Raw genomic sequence first — 16,695 nt, 5'->3', positions numbered from 1 at the left:
GCAAGTACAGAGAAGAGCCTTGATGTTCGTCTTCCTTGAGTTTCTGGGTGGAGGATCAAGTCGAGCGAGACTAGAGGCTCGAAGTTTGCGTGGTACAGAGCGGGCTTTGATTAGACCTCAAAGGTAGCTTGGGGCTGGTCCATTTTTGACTTTGTAGGCGAGCATCAGTGTTTTAAACTGAATGTGTGCAGCTACAGGAAGCCAGTGAGGAGAATGCAGCAGTGGGGTGATGTGACAGTGTTAAGGTTGGTTACAAACCAGATGGGCAGCTGCATTTTGAATGGATTGCAAGGATTTAATGGTGGACATGGGAGCACCTGCCAGGAGGGAGTTGCAGTAGTCCAGCCGAGGGATTACAAGTGACTGCACAAGAATCTAAGTAGCTTCCATGGAGAGAAATGGTCGAATCTTCCTGATGTTGTAGAGGAGGAACCGGCACGATCTTGTCATGAAAATGTAACGTCTCAAACATTTCCATTTCGCTGTTATATTTTACCAGCACTTTATCATGGTCAGGTATATCAGCAGTTGTGCCAGTATCTGCTCCAATGATCTTATAGATTGGCTAAGAATATTTGCAAAAAATGGTAGATCTTGGAAATATGGATATCTGAAGTTTTAAGATTGACAAAAGGTGTGTGTAGTGAAGTATGATGTCTGCTTAAATAACATTTAATTAACATGAATATAACCCCAAATCAGAAAAAGTTGGAACAGTATGGAAAATGCAAATAATAAAATGAACACAGAGTTTCTTACATTTACTTTGACTTTTATTTGATTGCAGACAGGATGAACCTGAGATATTTCATGTTTTATCTGCTCAACTTCATTTCATTTATTAATAAACATCCATTCCTGCATTTCAGGCCTGCAACACATTCCAAAAAAGTTGGGACAGTAAAGCATTTACCACTTTGTAATATTGCTGCAAACATGTCTTAAGATGTGCGACAGTACGTGGTCGTCGTTGTCACATTTTTTGTTTCAAGATTCTCCACACATTCTCTGTTGGGGACAGATCAGGACTGCAGGCAGGCCAGTCCAGTACCCGTACCCTCTTCTTCCACAGCCATGCCTTTGTATTGTGTGCAGCAGGTGGTTTTGCATCGTCTTGTTGAAAAATGCTGGACGTCCCTGGAAAAGACGACGTCTTGAGGGCAGCACATGTTGCTCTAAGATCTCAGTGTACTTTTCTGCATTAATACTGCATCACAGAAGTGTAAATGACTTTTACCAAGGGCACTGACATGACCCCATACCATGACAGACCCTGGCTTTTGGACTTGTAGTCTGGATGGTCCTTTTCGTCTTTGGTCCGGAGCACACAGCATCCATTTTATTTAAAAAAAGACCTAGAATGCTGATTCATCTGACCACAATACACGTTTCCACTGTGTGATGGTCCATCCTAGATACATCAGAGCCCAGAAAAGTCGATGCCGTTTCTGGACATGGTTAACATAAGGCTTCATTTTTGCACAGTAAAGTTTTAAGTGGCATTTGTGCAGTAACTCTGTATTGTAGTGCTTTACAAACGTTGCCAAAGTAACTTATTTAGCCTAATTACTAGCCCTAAATTGCCCCCGTTCCAACTTTTTTTGGAATGTGTTGCAGGCCTGAAATGCAGTAATGAAGGTTTATTAATAAATGAAATGAATTTGAGCAGATAAAACATGAAATATCTCAGGTTCATCCTGTCTGCAATGAAATAAAAGTCAAAGTAAATGTAAGAAACTCTTTTTATTTTATTTGCATTTTCCATGCTCTACCAACTTTTTCTTATTTGGGGTTGTACATTTTGAGGCATATTTTAGGCATGTAGCAACTGTTTCCAAGTTCTTCTGGAGTATCAGGCCTTATACAGATACTTAGAATCACAAAAAAATACAAAAGCAACAGTTTGCATAATAAAAATAAACAATGTAATTAGTGTAAAAGGCTGATGTAAGAGGATGCATTTCGTACCATTAAGCGTGGGAATGGTTTTCTGCTTCCACTTTGCCAGTGTTCACTGTGGAAACTAACATCCTCCATAATTTAGTTCTATTACATCTTTAAGCTCAGAGTACTTACAACACAAAGTCATGCTGCAGTAATTCCTAGTGGATGTAGCGACTCTGTAAGCACCCCTGGCTGTGTCATTTAAAAACATTAGACATAATCAGTGGTAAATAATACATTTAATTTTTTTTATGCATTTTCTTCCTGTTTCTCACCATTTTTAGTGCGTCCATTTACCAGATTGCGTCATGCTTCCTCTCTACTGGTGCTGACCCCAGCCCGTGATTGAGGAGAGCGAACTGACAACCCCCCGACACGTGAGCAGTACCCGACTGCATTTTTTCACCTGCACAAGGCGTGTTCATATGCTGATATGTGGATCAGCTTTGTATACGGAGAGCCACACCCTGGTCAGCATTATTCCTCTACTCTGTGCAGATTCCATCAATCAGCCAGCAGAGGTCGTAATTGCACCAGTTATGACGTCCCTATCCAGCTCCCTACCTGGATGAACAACAGCCAAACGTTGTTCATGTGGCCGCCCAGCCCAGCCGGATGGCAGAACTGAGACTCGATACAATGTATTCGAAATCCCAGCTCTGGTGTGCTAGCGTATTTTACAGCTGCACCACCTGAGCAGCTTAATAATAAATTTTTTTGAGTTTGAATGCCCAAAAAAGTCATGTTGCTGTTAAAACGTCTATATTTTTACATATGAAGAAAGCCAGAGTTTATGCAGTAGATTCTGAAGTATTCAGACCATGTAACCTTTTTTTTTACACTCTACTGTGGGTGGATTTGATTTTGAATAGATCTAATTGCCATGTTTACCCAGCAATCTGAACTTAATTACCATAATGATGAAGTGAAAACATGTTTTTAGAGGGGTTTTTTTTATTTCACAAATGTATTAAAAATCAGCACCTAAAATCTCTTATTTATAGTATTCTGACTCTTTGCTGTGGCACTCCAAGGTGCATCCTGTTTGCTTTAATGATCCCCCAGAAGTGTCAAGAGCTCAACTGGAGTCTCTGTTGTAATTTGTATTGACTAGACCTAGTTCAGACGACTACACACCCGAGTCTATAAGAGCCCACAGCTTACACTGCATCGTCGGGACAAAAACAGGCCATGAAGTCCAACAAACCGTCTGAGGATCTCTGTGATCCAATTGTGACGAGACGTGGGATATATAGGGCAAGGATATAAAACAATAACTAGGGCTTTGAGTGTTCTCAGGAGCACAGTAGCCTCATTAATTCTGAAATATAAAAAGCATGGCACAACCTTGAACCTTTCTAGTGGGAATCTGGGAAAGAAGAACCTTGGTCAGGGAGATATCAAAGAACCCAACGGTCAGTCTAAAAAAGCTTGAAAAGCCCTGTTTAGAGATTGCAGCATCAATCATCTCTGCAGCAATACACAAGGCTGGTCTTTTAATAACTTACTAATTGTAATTAAATAATAAGGTGAGGTATTCACAGATTGTGACTATATCGTGTATGTAATTAAAATCTGAACCAGATTTCTTAAGTTCAAAGCTATTTTTAACAGACTTTGCTGTTTCAATCATTTTAATATAAAACAAGATGTAATAATAGTAGGGCTGGCACCGATCCGATACTCTGTATCGGTATCGGTCCGATATTGGCCCAAATCACTGGATCGGATATCAGAAGGCAAAAAATGTGTAATTCGATCCAATACTGTTGCTTAATGTAAATAACACTTAATGTTAGGGATGTAACGATACACTCTACCCACGATGCGATGCGATTCATGATACTGGGTTCATGATACGATTTTTTCCCCGATTTTTTTAAAACTGAAATTGAAGACAAATGATAAAAAAATTTAATAAAATTTGTGCTTATTTTTAATTTGTGCTTAAATTTAATTTAATTTTGAATTAAGCCCAATTTGGCTGGAAATCCCCGAACCAGGTGAGGTGTATAGCGCCAGCGCCCTCTGCTGTGTGAAGTAAATATCGATTCATTTTACATGTCAAATCGATTTGAATCGTGGAATTTTTTAATCGGTTATTAACTGTATTGTGGTGAATCGTTACATCCCTACTTAATGTAAATAAGTCAACTGTTTGTGTGTAAAGCAAATAACACACAAAGATACGTTCCAACAGAGTGTTGTACGATAATTCAACATCCAAACATTCGAGTGGGGTTTCACAGGAACGCTACTTTAATGTCACAAACAACATAGCACAGCCGGAGACTATCATTCTAATCTCTTCCCTACACACTCGCTCCCTATACCCTAGCACTGTACACTTAACATTCTTAAAGGGCCAGACAATATATTTGTAATTCACATTACATGACAAGTGTCGTTTATTGCCACTCATCTTGTCCCGGCTTGGAGATCTATCACATCCTCAACGATTCATCTATTAGTGTTATGAAATAAAACAAACGACACCGTTTCCCGTTTAGCCACAGACGTCCTCTTCAAAATCCAGCAGGTTTTAAATAATCTAAAAACGTGACATAACTTTAACGAAAAAAACTCAACTCTGCGTCAATGCTAATTGGTCCATCGCGTTTGACTGACATCCACATCTTCCAATTGTAGACACTTTTGTTAAACAAGCCAAAAATGCTACTAAATGTTCTGTGTGTAAAAGTGAAAATAAAAACAGCAGTTTTGTACAAGTGTGATGTTGTTGGTTCTGTATTTATTCCTTGTTGTTTCGCAGTCTGAGCATTGTTATTTAGATAGCTAGTTTAGTTTGAGACATGTATTATTACTGCTTAGTTGTTTGAGAGGAAAAATGATGGTATCGAATTGGTATCGGTATCGGCAGATACTCAATTTGCAGTATCGGTATCGGACATAAAAAAGTGGTATCGAGCCAGCCCTAATAATAGTGTAGATGTGGCTGCTGCAGTAAGGGCAGTTGTAGCCTAGCAGTTAAGGTACTGGACTAGTAATCGAAAGGTCACTGGTTCAGGCCCCACCACTGCCAGGTTGCCACTGTTGGGCCCTTGAGCAAGGCCCTTAACCCTCAATTGCTTAGACAGTACACTGTCAAAGTATTGTAAGTCGCTTTGAATAAAAGCATCAGCTTATTGCTGAAAATGTAAATTGATAAAGCGACCCATATTTTATCTTTAGGTTAAAAAACAATAAGTCAGACAGTAAAATCAGTGTAACTAATGTCCACCCATGTGTCAAACTTTGGCAGGACAGTTTAAGAGTAAAAACATGAAGTGCTATTCAGGTCGCTGTCTGTCTCTTTCTCTGCTATTTTCTCTGTATGATGGTTTCCCGTGATGTCCGTCAGTGCTGCAGATGCTTGATTATAACGAGACCGTCCTTACGCAAAGCTCCAAGATTAATCAGCTCAGCTATCTGCACACACAACACCTGCCAGCTGCTCTGTGTGAGTCTGCAAAGTAGGACATGCTGAGAGAAGAATGCGCCAGAAAAATCAGTACAAATACACTAAGGTATATGTTTACAACAAACAAAAGCAAAACCATACAGAAACAGCAGCAGCACTAGCATAAGTAGTACAGAGGTTGTAGTATGAGGAGTAGGGGCAGTACTGTTAGTAGCAGTAATAGAATGGGATAACCGTCAAATCCAGTCTGAAAGCATCCACATGTATCTGTGTTCAGCTGGATTTTCCTCACTGTTTCACTTTTAAACTTGTGTTATCATTAGGGGTTGTGAGAATCAGCTTTTCTAAGAGTCTAAACCACTTATTGTTAAAAAAAAAGCTTAACGTGGTTTAATGTACTAAAAAAACGACATAGGAACACAAAACTTAATTACTAATCGTCATAAGTTCTCTCCACTAATGAAATTCCTCGCTCGTTGTTTTAGTAAAATAAGTCACATTAAGTTTTGTTCATGTTAAGCATTGTGTGTATGAACTGAGTCGTTTTTACCACGTCATATCCAACAGTTTGTCTCATTGAAGGCACTTTGAAAAGTTCAGTGGCAAACTTGGTCAAAGCTAAGCAGCACTGCCACACTTCATATATATTGTCTAAGTGTTGTTGTGATTATACAGATACTGTTTGTATAATGTGAATCTCTGTAGTGTGTACTATTACTTTTGACTTTTGATTTATTTAACTTGCTACTGAGGCCTTAATTTCCTTCGGGACTAATAAAGTATCTATCTATCTATCTATCTATCTATCTATCTATCTATCTATCTATCTATCTATCTATCTATCTATCTATCTATCTATCTATCTATCTATCTATCTATCCATCTATCTATCTATCTATCTATCTATCTATCTATCTATCTATGAAACAACGGCACAGTCGGCACAAAAAGCGGTTTTGTCGCTTCTCATGTAAAGTTCCTCTAGGGTGGTAGTAGCATTTATTGTAAGAGAAGTGATGAGTAATAGTAGTTTACATTACTGAAGCAGCAGCAGAGGAGTAGGAGTAGCAGCAAAGGTTGTATTAAGAGTAGTAATATATGTAGTAGTAGCAGCTGTGGTACAATCAGTAGCAGAAGTTGCAGTAACTGGAATATAAGTAGTACTTGTAGCATTGGTAGACATGACACTACTAATACGAATACCTTTATTATCACTGTACAAGTACAATAAGACTCATTGTAAGATTCTCCTTGAATATAAAAAAAGTGAAAATAGAAAATAGAACATATATGTACAGATGTAGTCCAGTGGAGAGAACACCAAAGTGCAGTACTTTTATATGTGCATGTCGACATGCATGAAATGTGTACGAGGTATTAGAAGCTCCACGGGCGAGAGCATGGCTGGACCGCTGCGGTGCTAAACGAGAATGTCTCTGGCTGAGAAGTCGCGTATAAGGTACCAAGTGTAATCGATAACAAAGAAAAACAAACAGCGATGGGCAGTAGCAATGCCATCAAACATGAAGCAGCTTCAGATGCTTTTAAAGTGGATGATGTGCACTAGTTGTGATACATATTACAATATTGGTTTGAATCTCAGATCTGATACAAAGTTGACCTGGTCTGGTCTGCTGGGTGGGTAAAGACCGAACTAATAAAGTGGGTGGGGTCTTTAAACGCTACACAAGGAGCCTGGTTAGCAGCCCTAGGTGCCTGTACAGAAGTGGATGAGCCTCATGTGTGAATCTACCAAGGCACATGCAAAAAAAGAAGGGGTCGAGGGACTGCACACTCGTCAGAAGGGGTGTGGGGAAGGTGAGTATACCCTTTTTGAATGCAATCGGGATCCCCAGCAGCGGAAGACTAATGGGCTACGCTAAAATCGGGAGAAAAAGGGAGAAAATGCAGAAATAAATAGAAATGTTTATCCTCATTGAGATAAGTTTGATGTAATGTCATGCATAGTGCATTTTATGTCCAAGTTCTAATGAGTTTATAAAGACACCAGTTTCGTTAAGTGTGTTGTTTTTAGTGACCTTCCTGTTCTGTTTGCTTACATTTTCGGCATTTAGCAGACGCTTTTATCTGAAGCGACTTACAGTACTGTGACAGTATATTTTCTAAGCAATTAAGGGTTAAGGGCCTTGCTCAATATACGCATACGGCTGCTGCCCACATGTGGGAGGGGGCGTGGGTTAGCATTGTTCTCCTCAATCAGAGCGGGGGTCGGCAGTAGCGGAGAGGAAGCATGACGCAATCGGGCAATTGGACGTGCTAAAGTCGGGCAAAAACGGGAGAAAATGCACAAACAAAACATAAAAAAGAGCGCCTCCTACAGTCAAAGAGTAGAAATGTTTTTTTTATATCTTGCCGATGCCACAATTTACTTCAATTCAATCATAGGCATAGAATATTACTGGATAAAATGCACTAAGAATAAGCTATGGAATGTTCCGAGAAATAGAAAGAAAAGGAAAAAAACTGGACAAGACACAGGGTGCCAAACTCATCACAGGTTAACAAACACTCATTTAATCTAGCAGTTTAAAGCAGCCAATCACCTTTTCCCACTTTATTTCCCCCAATTTTCTCCCCTAATTTAGTCGTGTCCAATTACCCTTATTGGGTCCTCTATACTGTTTCAACCCTTCACCACTGACTGAGGACGGGCACTGTGTACGGAGTGAAACACCCCCATCAGCATTATTCCTCAGCCCTGTGCAGGCGCCATCAGTCAGCCAGCAGGGGCCGCAGTTGCACCAGTTATGAGGACCTATGATCCGACTTTTTACCCTCTAACCCTATGAACAACAGCCAGACGGAACAATGTATTCGAAACCCCAACTCTGGTGTGCTAGCGTACTTTTTACTGCTGCGCCACCTGAGCGGCCTCATTTATTACGCATTACTGACACTTTTTACCACTGTTCTTGCTCTGATTGTGGGTGAAACATGGTATTTAACATGGTGTTTTGAAGTGCCTGGATTCTGTTTTTTATAGCGTATACATTAAACACAGCTTCATGCTAAAGCACTCCTAGGCTTGGTGCCAGTCATGATATAGTTACACTAATATTCAAAAGAAGCACAGATCTTCTATTTAAATCCAGTTTCCATAGCAATACTCTATCATTTATTTATTCAATTTTTTTTAAAAGATTAACTGTGTATGATCAGAAGACGTTTTTGTTTTTCTGGCTTTATTCAGCCTGTATTTAGCTTTTAGACACAGCAGGTCCGTATAAAACGGATTGATTTATCGGCTAAGGCTGAGGGCGTCTGCGTCAGCGAACAGCCGTTTATTTACGGTGTAGGAGTCACAGACCCTCACAGACTGCAGTTATTCAGTACAGCTCTTCGACATGATTTGTAGATTTGAACCTGTGTTGTTTGAGGACGGAGGGAGGATTCTGTGACACAGTAAAAGCTCAGTTTCTTGTGAAAGTGTCCGTTTTACACCCACACAGAGGAAAAACAAGTTCAACCGGCTGTGGACACCTACAGTACGTACACAGAGCGATCTGATCAAAGGACAAATATCCCCACTGGGTCACACAGTTCATCCTGTAATGATTTAAGATTAGTGTATTCTAAAAATGACTGATGCTCACACACACACACACACACACACACACGTAATACAATAAGGCTTTTATACTGTATGTTAGCCCTGTTTGACTGAAATGGTGCCAGTGCTAATCTAGTTTGTTTTTCCACCATAAAGAGCCATTTCTTAGCCAGCAAAGCTGGGAGACATAGTTTGGCACAGTGGGTAATTACTAGACTAGTATTCAGAGGGTTGCCAGCTAATGATCCACAGCTGAACCTCACTGCAGGTTAAGTGCTTAAGGCATTTAGAGAGAGGCTGTGGTTCATTTTGATTTTGTTAAGGTTTTGGATGAGGGTTTTAGAACTTTGGTGGTCATGGTGTTTGGTTGAATGCTCGTTTAGTCATGCTCCATGTTTGTTTAGCAGTTAGCCATTAGCTTAGCATTTAGCTTAGGTCATGTGTTAGTATGTCGTGCTATTCTGTCTTGTCTGTTATGTCTATAGACAATCTGTTACAAAGCCCCACCATTGCCAAGTTGCCTGATGGGCCCCTGAGCAAGGCTCTAAACCCTTAATTGCTCAATTGTTCAGACATAATTGTAAGTCGCTTTGGTTTAAAAGCGTCTGCTGAATCCTGTAAATGTAAGCTTTATATGTAAATGTAATATTTATGGTGCCCAGGTGGCGCAGCAGGATATTCCGCTAGCACACCAGCGCCGAGATTCTGAACTCCTCGGTTCAAAACTCGGCGTTGCCGCTGGGCGCCATCTAGTGGGCATAATTGGCAGTGCCTGCAGCAGACACGGTTCTGCTAGGGCGGGATGACCGGACTATGTGGGTTGGGTCTTCAAACGCTGTGTAAGGACCCTGACTGGCAGATAGATAGGCGCCTGTGCAGAATGCATCTGACCAGGTGTGAGGTGCCTGGGGTGCAGGTCAGCTGTAAGACACACAGAGGAACTTTAGGTTTTCTACCTGTTCCACTTCCTCTTCATGAATGTGGGCGAGGTGATCTATCTATTTAATACCCCTGATGTCTATGACAATCTCCTTTTTCTTTGAGGTGTTAAGGACTAGACTGTATATTATACATATGTACTGGTTTTCTCAAATGGTTAACAAAAATACATCAAATGTATTTTAACATGATATGATGAGGTACAGGACAAGTAAAACCCTTGACTGCAAGAGGATGCTAGTGCACAAATTAAATTATATAGGAAATAAATGAACAGAAATAACACAGCGAACTAATAAAAGACTCATAAGGGGGTAGAACACAATAATTCAAACAAGAACAAGCAAAGACTGAACACAAAACTAGATACTAAGTGCACAAGATGATTAAACATCAACTATAGATAATTATGGGCCATCAGAGATGATTATGGCCAATGGACACAAAAACCAGAGAACAATGACCAGGGCTAGAGATACCAACCTTTAAAAAGTCAGGTGTGGTACTCAGTAAAAGCAGAGCGCTGAGGATTTTGCTATTGCTATTACTTCTGATTACATAACAGTTAATTATTAAACCAGTGGAAACATTGTTCAGCTCTCAAAACGGTAAAATAATGGTCCAGCTTTTAAACTAGTAAATGTCTGGTCCAGCTCTCATGCAGTAAAATAAATGTCCAGCTCTTAAACCAGTTGATACAGGGCTCAGATTTACATTTACATTTTGATTTATATTTTAAACCAGTGGAATAATGGTCAAGTTTTCAAACCAGTGGAGACATGTTCAAGCGCGCAAACCATTAGGAACATTGCCCAGCTCTTAAACCAGTGAAATAATGGTCCAGCTTTTAAACCATCAGAATAATAGTCCAGCTTTTATACCAAAGGGAACACTGACCTGCTCCTAAATCAGCTGGAAGCTCACAAACCAGATGAGCCATTGTTCAGCTCTTATATACATTGAGTGGTTTATCTTTTGGGTTAGTAGTAACCTGGTCTAGCTTATTGCTCTTAAATAAGCAAATATATGGTCTAGATCTCAAGCCAGTGAAACTAGGCCCAGCTCCTAAACCAGAAGAAACGTTTTCCAGACATTAGACCAGTAGAAACATGATTTCCAGCTTTTAGATCAGTATAAACATGATCCAGTTCATACGCCAGCGGAATTGTGCTTTAGGTCACAAACCTATGGTCTAGTTTTTAAACAGGTGGAAACATAATGAAAACATGGTTTAGCTCCTAAATCAGTGGAGAAAAGGACCAGTGAAAAAATGGCCCAGGTCTCAAATCAGTAGTGGCCCAGCTTTTAGACCAGTAGAAACATGGCCCAGCTGTTAGACCAGTAGAAACATGGCCCAGCTTTCAGACCAGTAGAAACATGGCCCAGCTGTTAGACCAGCAGAAACATGGCCCAGCTTTTAGACCATTAGAAACATGACCCAGCTGTTAGACCAGTAGAAACATGGCCCAGCTTTTGGACCAGTAGAAACATGGCCCAGCTGTTAGACCAGCAGAAACATGGCCCAGCTTTTAGTCCATTAGAAACATGACCCAGCTGTTAGACCAGTAGAAACATGGCCCAGCATTTAGACCATTAGAAACATGGCCCAGCTGTTAGACCAGCAGAAACATGGCCCAGCTTTTAGTCCAGTAGAAACATGGCCCAGCTGTTAGACCAGCAGAAACATGGCCCAGCTTTTAGTCCAGTAGAAACATGGCCCAGCTTTTAGCCCAGTAGAAACATGATTTTAGCTTTTAATAAGTGACTACGTTGTCCAGCTCCAGAACCAATAACACATGGTTTAGCAGAAAACTGGTCCAGCTTTTAGATCAGTGTAAACCAGTGGAATTGTGCTTTTAGCTCACAAACCAATAAACACATCACCCACTCACAACTGGAAACACTGTCTGGTTCTTAAACAAGTGAAAACAGATTGAAAACATGGTTGAGCTCCTAAATCACAGGAGAAGTGGACAAGTGAAAACATGGCCCAGGTCTCAAATCAGTATAAACATGGCCCAGCCACCTTTTTAAATGAATGGAAACATGGCCCAGCTTTTAGACAAGTAAAAGCATGATCCACCTAAGAAAGCAAGTAAAACATAAATGAGCTCTTGAACCAGTGGAATAATGGTCCAGCTTTTAAACAGGTAGAAACACTTCATCTTTTAAACATGTGGAAACATAATCCAGCTCTTAAAGCAGATACAGCTCTCAAACCACTCAAAATATGGTCAAGCTTTTAGATTGATTGAAACACGGTTCAGCTTTCAAATCATATAAAAAACAGTTTAGCTCTTAAACCAATGAATTCATAATCAAGCTTCAAACCACAAACATGATGCAGCTCTTCAAACCAATGGAAACATGGTCCAGCTCTCATAATGTAAAAGCATGGTCTAGATCTTAACCAGTTAAAACACTGTTCAGCTCACAAATCAGTGAAAACAGAGTTTAGCTCTTAGACCAATGGAAACATGGTCCGTCTCTTAAACAAACTAAACCATGGTCCAGCTCCAGTGCTTTGGCTCCAGCAGAACTATGGTTCCTTTTTAAACAAATGGAAATATAATTCAGCTCTTAAACTTGTGTAATTATGACACGGCTCAAAATAAATACTTATTGCTTCTCTTAAAGTGTTTTGTCTCTTAGTCAGTGGAAATGTGGTCGATGAACAATGTGCCCTTCACTTAGCTAATTTTAACTGTGTGAAAAGCCACAGTGCAGCACCTTAACCACACAGTTCATCCAACGCCGGAAAAAAAACAGGGGCTGCCCACAAGGAGCTACATCTCTCAGTATTAACACACAACTTTCTCTTCTGTCTCTTTCTGTCTCTGCATTATGAGGAAAACAAAGACCAGCTCTTAAATCAATAGCAACACGGTCCAGCTCTCAAACTAGTCGAAACATGGCCCAGCTCATAAAGCACAGGAGACACGCTTCAGCTTTAAATCGAATGGACTCATGATCACGCTCTCAAACTAGTAAAAACATGTTACAGCCTTTTAAACTGGAGAAACATTGTTCAGCTTCATACCCAAAAAAAACACGGTCCAACTCTGAAAGCATGAACTCTGAAACATGGTTCAGCTCTCAAACCAACTATAACATTAGAATCTGATTCACTTTATTAGCCAGATATAAGATATCAGTACATATCAGTAATTTGTCTTGGTCAGTGTGCAATTGTCACATGACAAAAGAGGAAAGTCAACAGTCACACAATCAACAAAAACAACAAACAGCAACCACAGCTGTATAAACAGTACTATAACCCCCATACTACAGTACTATAAACAATTCTATAGTTGCCCCCCTATACTACAGTACTATAAACAGTACTATATTTGCTCTATTCTACAGGAGTATAAACAGTACTATATTTGCACTATAAACAGTCTTATATTTGCCCCCCTATACTACAGGGCTATACACAGTACTATATCCCCCCCATACTACAGTACTATATTTGCCCCCCTATACTACAGTACTTTATTTGCCCCCCCCCATACTACAGGACTATAAACTATAAACAGTACTATATTTGCCCCCCTATACTACAGTAATATTTATGACCCCCCCATACTACAGGACTATAAACAGTGCTATATTTGCCCCCCTATACTACAGTACTACATTTGCCCCCCATACCACAGTACTTTATTTGCTCTCTATACTACAGTATTATATTTGCCCCCCTATACTACAGTACTTTATTTGCCCCCCCTCATACTACAGGACTATAAACTATAAACAGTACTATATTTGCCCCCCCATACTACAGGACTATAAACAGTACTATATTTGCCCCCCTATACTACAGTACTACATTTGCCCCCCTATACTACAGTACTTTATTTGCCAACCCCCCCCCCCATACTACAGGACTATAAACTATAAACAGTACTATATTTGCCCCCCTATACTACAGTAATATATATGACCCCCCCATACTACAGGACTATAAACAGTACTATATTTGCCCCCCTATACTACAGTACTACATTTGTATAAACAGTACTATAACCCCCATACTACAGTACTATAAACAATACTATAGTTGCCCCCCTATACTACAGTACTATAAACAGTACTATATTTGCTCTATACTACAGGAGTATAAACAGTACTATATTTGCACTATAAACAGTCTTATATTTGCCCCCCTATACTACATGGCTATACACAGTACTATATCCCCCCCATACTACAGTACTATATTTGCCCCCCTATACTACAGCACTTTATTTGCTTCCCCCCCCATACTACAGGACTATAAACTATAAACAGTACTATATTTGCCCCCCTATACTACAGTAATATATATGACCCCCCCATACTACAGGACTATAAACAGTACTATATTTGCCCCCCTATACTACAGTAATATATATGACCCCCCCATACTACAGGACTATAAACAGTGCTATATTTGCCCCCCTATACTACAGTACTACATTTGCCCCCCATACATTTGCCCCCCCCATATTACAGTACTATACACTATTAACAGTACTATATTTGCCCCATGCTGTTTTTCCCAAGTGTGTATATTTCTCTGGCTAAATGGATTTTGATGCTCTTACAAAATGTTATCTGTTAGAAAGTTAGAAAAAGAAACCATGAAAACATGGTTTAGCTCCTAAATCAGTGAGGACGTGGGTCAGTGGAAACACTGTGTGCAATTTTTACATGACAAAAGAGAAGTCAATCACACAATCAACAAAAATAACAAACAACAGCGACCGCCAACAAGAAGCTACAGCTATAATTTATAACACAGCTTCCTCTTTCTTACTTCTCTCTGTCATCTGTACATCTATACACAGTACTATCAAACATTTGCACCATGCAGATTTTCCTAAATTTTGCATATTGTTTTTTGCTATATGGTTTTTGATGCTCATACAAAATGTTATATTACAGAATGTATGAAAACAGCAGAAAAAAGAAAAGAAAAACGTACACAAAACCTGTATCGACCATGTAATCCAAGTAATTTCCTCAGTAAATGTAATAACTGGCTGTGCTATATACTGTTTATAACTGAAGATCAATCTGTCACATTAGTGTGGAGAAATTCTGACCTACTATTCTTTGGAGAACACTTTAATGCATCCATATTGAAGAAATTCCAGAATAAGCTGCCAATTGTTTAATAAAGTTTAACTCTGGTTAAGAAATATGCAACAATAGAAGAAAGCAGAAATGGGAAACATCTATTGGACTGTCTATTGGACACCACTGGTCAAATTCCAACAAAAGCAATTGAAAGCCTCGACACAGTTATATCTTATCCTCAGAGAGCCGGCGTGGCTGCAGGTTTAAACGTTAACCAAGGTTAACCAAGCTTAAGAACACATAATTTCTCAGTCACATGTGTAATGTGTAATCAGTTAGTCCTGATCTGGGGTGCGTTTCCCGAACAACCACGGAGGTTAGCATTGAACTACCATAGTACGATGCATCGTTAAACTAACAAACATCTGAATTATGACTGTTTCCCGAAACTGTCGTAACATGTTGGTACCACAGTAGTTCGAACCACGTTGGTTTAAACAACCGTTGTCTGAACTACAATGTTTCCCGACGTGTTAGCTCTGATTTCCACAGTGAGAAACATGCAAAACTCACAAACTTTGTAATTTTAGACCAAAATATGAGCGCTGTGACCAAAATAACGTCATTATTATTTAATCCAATAATATACAGTATATTCATATCACCGCCACCACCAACAACAAAAACATTCATAGAAATGACAATAATATTGAAATAAGCGTAAAAATAATCAATACTAATATATTATAATTATTATAAGTACAATAATTCGAATTATATACAAATCTTCTTCTTAAAGGGAAAAAAAACCCCCAGAAGAACTAGCTATTTTAGTACATTTAAATTCCTGTCTCTGTGTTGGTCCATAGTGGCTCAAGAGGATAAACTGCTGAAGGCAGTGTCACGTGTTTACGGGAGTGGGGGTTCGAATCCCATTAAAAGAGTCTTTATTTCTTTTTTGCAAAAAATAATGCAATGAAATCTCTAATTGATGAACAATTGATTTATTAATCCTTGGTACCAAGAAAATAATGTTTAAAAAATATTATCTTAGTTCTAAATCTTAGTTCCCTTGGATTATACCAACAACAAACAATTGATATGTTTTTACTAGTGCACATAGTATTTTCAATAGATAGATAGATAGATAGATAGATGTAAGATGTAAAGTATAAATTATAAAGTGTACAGTGCAAAGAGGTGTGTATGTGCCTGTCTGTGCATATATGTGCACACCCACATACATACATAGATATATACATGTGCCACAATTCTGCTACATTTAGAATGATGTTCCTTCTCTGTTTCACAAAAGTTGTGTGCAGTCGGTGATTATGATTGTCCATAATAAAAAAGCTCTTTGCAAAGTGATTAGAGTAATGAGCCTCTACCAAACAGCTGAGGTGATCACAAAAATTATGAACTTTTAAGGATATTTTTTCAGCTGCAGGCTGTAATTTCACATATAGGTTTCTTAAAACAATCTACCCAATATTTTTCAGTTTAACACATGTCAAACAAGAAGTATGGCCCAAACAAGATTATTTAAATACAGCTTATTTTTCAGGTATTACAGTATTACAGTATTACAGTATTCAGGTATTTAGACTCAAAGTAAGATCAGCCAAATGGTTAAGGAGACCATTAGGGGTTTAAATAACTGTAAAGCTTTCAATGTTGTCTCTTCTGATTTGTTTGTAGTCAGTAACACTTTTCACCACTTCAACACTTTTTCATACGCCTAAAAGTAAACACA

The 16,695-nt window shown here is 39.2% G+C and overlaps 1 protein-coding gene across 3 annotated transcripts in view; it reads right to left on the bottom strand.

Moving 5' to 3' along the window:
• The window catches only part of inpp4b (inositol polyphosphate-4-phosphatase type II B), a 422,536-nt gene that overhangs the window by 203,503 nt on the left and 202,338 nt on the right, over positions 1-16,695 (bottom strand). The gene's annotated exons all lie outside the window — the stretch shown is intronic.

This window comes from Trichomycterus rosablanca, chromosome 5, assembly GCF_030014385.1.
Source record: "Trichomycterus rosablanca isolate fTriRos1 chromosome 5, fTriRos1.hap1, whole genome shotgun sequence".
Classification (NCBI taxonomy): Eukaryota; Metazoa; Chordata; class Actinopteri; order Siluriformes; family Trichomycteridae; genus Trichomycterus; species Trichomycterus rosablanca.
Note: the sequence above shows the minus strand (reverse complement) of the source record. Positions and strands in the feature narration are given on the sequence as shown.